Below are 4,704 nucleotides of genomic sequence, written 5' to 3'. Positions count from 1 at the left end.
ATAGATAGATAGATAGATAGATAGATAGATAGATAGATAGATAGATAGATAAATATTTAGATAGATAGATAGATATATAGACGGATAAAAAATAAATATATAAATAGATATGATATATAGTTAAATAGATAGGTAGACGGATAAAAAGATAGATAGATAAATAGATATGATATATTGATAGAAAAATAAGATAGATAAATAGATTGACGAACAGACAGATGGTTAGATTGAGAAGGAAGGGGGGGGGAGAGGATTAGGATGAGAGGTATATCGGAGAATGAGGGGTTGAAAGGGGAGGGGGAGGGAATGATGCAGGGTCAATGCTACGGCAACAAAATCTGTCTGCCTGTACTCATAAGGTACCCTGGAGTAAACCTAATCCTAAACCAGGATACTAGGATACTATCCCAGATTAATCAGAAATATGAGATTCTTCACCCTGGGCTAACCATGGAGAGATGTGTTAGGTTTCTTTATTTTGAATTCAATCCCATTTTGGTCGATAACTTTTTCATTTAAACACTTTCTCGGGAAAGAGAGTATAAAAGAGAAGAAAAAATATGGGAAGAAGTCGAGTTCTGATCAAAAGTCACAGTTGTTGGAAAAAGGCCCGAACTGTTAAATCAGCGTGAGGTATTAGATTCTGACGGTTTAGTATGATAGTAAGTGAAATGAAAATAAAGAACAAAGCTTTCTTCTTGTTCTATCTGTGACATCTTTGACTAAAGAATATAAATTTAAGAGTGTAGAATTGAGAATAGAACAGACCATAGATGAAACAGGTCTTCTGCGACATTACTGGTATTAACGTATGAACATGGTAGTGTAATAAATCAGTTTGAACATACCTATGCAAATTGCGTTGTACATTGTCTTTGGATCTAACTGCGCTAATCCTTTAATGCACAAAACTTGTAATGCGACCAGACTAGCTAAGTATTGTGATTAGCTTAAATACGATGATATATATCCGCATAATATTGTGAATACATAATAGAAATTAACATGTGACATATAGATTTTGGTAAATACATCAGTTAATATAGACACTCCGCTTTGATTACAGTGTTGAGAGCAATTTGAGTCCTTGTGCCTAGGTACCTGGATGCCATGGTTGCAGATGGATCAGCAAATATGTATACGTACAAAAAAATGGCAAATGGGAGGCTAATCTGGATAGCAGAGTACTAACTTTTGTAATCCATGGGATTGTGGCCGTGTGGATTGTGTCCTGGTGGAGGCATTGATCAATTAATTACTAATGTCCGTATTGACACCAATAGCTAACGAGATCGCGACCAGTAGTGGTGGCATTGATAGTTCAACGAGTTGTAGCTGTGTGGATTTTGTCCTGTTTGAATTTGATAGCAGACGGGTTGTACCTGAACTGATACAGTTCTGGACGAAGTTTTAAGAGTACGGCATTTACTACAGTAGCTATTCTAGTTTTGATTTTATGCATTTTTACTATGCAATGGGATCAAGCAAATTTATCCATGGATATATTCGACAAATTCAAAATTCAAAATTCTTCTTATTGCTTTTCCAAAAAATGAGTTGTGATTGAAAACATAAAAGAGTCTGATGTGCATCTTTTATACCTATCTTAGTAATTTATAAAAAGTCAATCAAACATGCTGGTAGGAATGAACATAAATTTGAGTATAGCTGAAATACTGTTTTATGTAAACAAAGCTGTGGGATTTGTGTATTCCTTGCTTGCTGAAGTGTATGATTTAAAGCTTTTCTTATAAATGATAGAACAACTCGGATATGAAAAAAATGGTCGAGTTAAAAGTTTGTTCTCAAATAAGTGTAAATTTTGTATTGCCATAATAAAAAATATAATTTCAAGATATAAATGCTTCGCTGAAACTAAATTGAAAATAGGTTTCCCCTTTTCCCTCATTCTTAGGTTTATAAATACATTCCTCCCTACCTACTGTACCACCTTTCAACTCAATATTCCCCCATTTAGAATTCCCCCTGCATTATATATGTTCGACTAGAAAAGCACCCAACCCCACTTTTCTTTTATCTCGTGTACCCTATTAACTCCCCCCCCCCCCCACTACAATGAACCATCAGACCCCTCTCTCATACTTTCTCAACAGAAAAATAGGATTTAATAAAATTCCATTCAGTTACACTGATGTCGATTTCATTTTTTTGAACGGAAAATACGATTTCTGTCTGAAAAGAATTAAGTACATATTGAAACCACTTCTCTCTGGGCGGAATTTGTAAACAAGAATAGATGCATCAGTGTTCGTTTAGTATCCGAGGAGGATAAAAGCATTAAATTTAGATAACTTTGATAATTCACATAATAGTTTCCTATGACCAAAATATTTCATTGATTTTTTATGTGAAAGATGGATCCCAGCTTCGACATCAGTCTTGTGTTTACATTACCGCCCAGAGACAGTGCACTGCAGTAAAAAAGATGCGCACACCTCTGAAATAACTTTCCTTGCATTATAACCTTGCCCCAAACTAAGCATTCCATGTCCGAACTGCAGTGTGATCTGCAGTACACCATTGACAGAAGAAGTATGTTTCCGATTCGTTAAACATTTTCTAGTTGTGATCTAGCTACGATTTTCTGGCCTAGCTGGCCTGGAAATCGCAGCTAATTATCACAGAAAATATTTTACGAATCGGATAATTATTGAGTTTTAGCGGAGAGAGTCTGATCTGCAGGACTACTCGTTATTTTCTAAATAACGATCAATTGAAAATAGATTGAGAAGATTCACACACACAATTTGAAAAACAATGATTCATTTATTGAACGCAATAATCTATTCTATACGTTACAATCATAGAGAATAGAATATATATTAGAGGGGAATTTAAAGAATCTCTCGTTATGAATTTTTTCAGTCCCTTTCAGCCTGAAAGGCAGTTCAAAGTGTACAAATCATGTAAAGGTTCACAAATTATATGCAGTAGAGTACATTAATACAGTATGTTCCCTAGACTATTCATTTCAATTTCGAATTTTTTAAACCTGTTAAATAAACTTTATAATGAATTAGGGGAATAAAAAACATCATTTTATTTATCGGAAAATCATCGTTTGTAAAGTGGAAGGCATAGAGTCTATGTTAAATGATCATTTGGTCAATTATGAAACCAGCCTATTTCATAATTTGGTTTTCTTTAAACAATAATTTTAGATTTTCTATAAAATGATATTCCAGGGCCCAAAAGGTTATACAGCATAAATATGTGAAGAACACCTGCAGTATGGAAACATTACAACAAAATGGCCGTTTTACACTTTTTTCTAGTAAATTCCCCTCTAATATATATTCTATTCTCTATGGTTACAATGGTATAAATTGAACTAAACTTAATCAAATTTTTTTTAAACTTGAGCTTTCACGTCAAACTAAAGTAACATGCTCGTAAAACTAAAATCTTGAATGTTTTATTATACAAGGTGTCCCACGAAACATGACAGTTGGTGAATAGTTTAAAATGTCTTCTTCCATAATTTGATAAGTTGTTTGATACAAAAGAGACTAATAACAATTTTTATATGACAGTTATATTAAAGTAAAATTGATTTCACAGTAAAATATATATGAGTTAAACATTTTGTTAAAGAAATAAACTGCAAAAAGTCTTTAATATCTAATACAGTCTGTGGAAGAAGACATTTAAAACAATTCACAAACTATCATGTTTCGTGGGACACCCTGTAATTTCTCTTATTGGAAAGCTGTTGAGAAGAATAAAAATGTTTTGAATTGCCAATATATAACCGAAGAAAAATGCGTAAAGTCAGAACTAGTGGAGCAACAAAGGCACAAAGTCGTACCAGAAGCAATGTCAATTTAATTTGACCTTTTCCTCCTGGTAGGTTTGCTTTGCTTTATTTTTGCAATTTTATCGGTCAGAATTTCTTCATTTAAACATGCAGATACTGGCAATGGTGGAAGACGATATTTGTATTGATCTTAAAAATACTATTTCTACTTTGAATATACAGGGCCGGTGTCCCAAATACATGGGAAATTTACCTCCGACCCAGAAATGACGTCATACGTGTTTAACATATTCTTAAACTAAAATGCGACATTTTATCTGAAAAAATAATTTTTCTGAGTGTTCCAAAACTATGTTGAGAAGATTATCGTCAGCCCGTATATATTTTACAACAAAAGATAAGAGTAAGTTGTGAATAAACGCACTTTTAACTATGGATTTTCCATGCACCCCTGACTCTTCTGTAAAAGTAAATTCAACGTCAACCTTGTTGCACCGGCTAGTCCTATTGAGTGTCTGCTTTATTTACCCAATGTCCGGGCGATACAGTACAACTGGGACCAGAAAGGTTGACCCGGCTCGGAAATTCAAATGTACAACGGCTGCCCGTGTTTCACAAAAATCTCTTCTCCAGCCAGGAAATTTGCTGTGTTACCCAAAAATCTGATGAATAATTTTATTTTATTATCATTATTTATTAAAATGGTTGTGGTTCGCCTTCCCTCCCTCGCACCCTCAACAGTGCAAACATTGTATTTTGAGATAATACAATACAAATCTTCATATATATCATATTTCTCTTATTAAATTATCTTTTATAGAAATAAGAAATAAGTTTTTATGAACATTAAGAACTTTCTTCGAAGACAGGGGGGGGAGATGGGGATATGGGAAAGGAGGAGAAATTGAGGGGTAGGGGGAGGGGGC

Source organism: Eurytemora carolleeae, unplaced genomic scaffold, assembly GCF_000591075.1.
Source record: "Eurytemora carolleeae unplaced genomic scaffold, Eaff_2.0 scaffold568, whole genome shotgun sequence".
Taxonomy (NCBI): Eukaryota; Metazoa; Arthropoda; class Copepoda; order Calanoida; family Temoridae; genus Eurytemora; species Eurytemora carolleeae.
Note: the sequence above shows the minus strand (reverse complement) of the source record.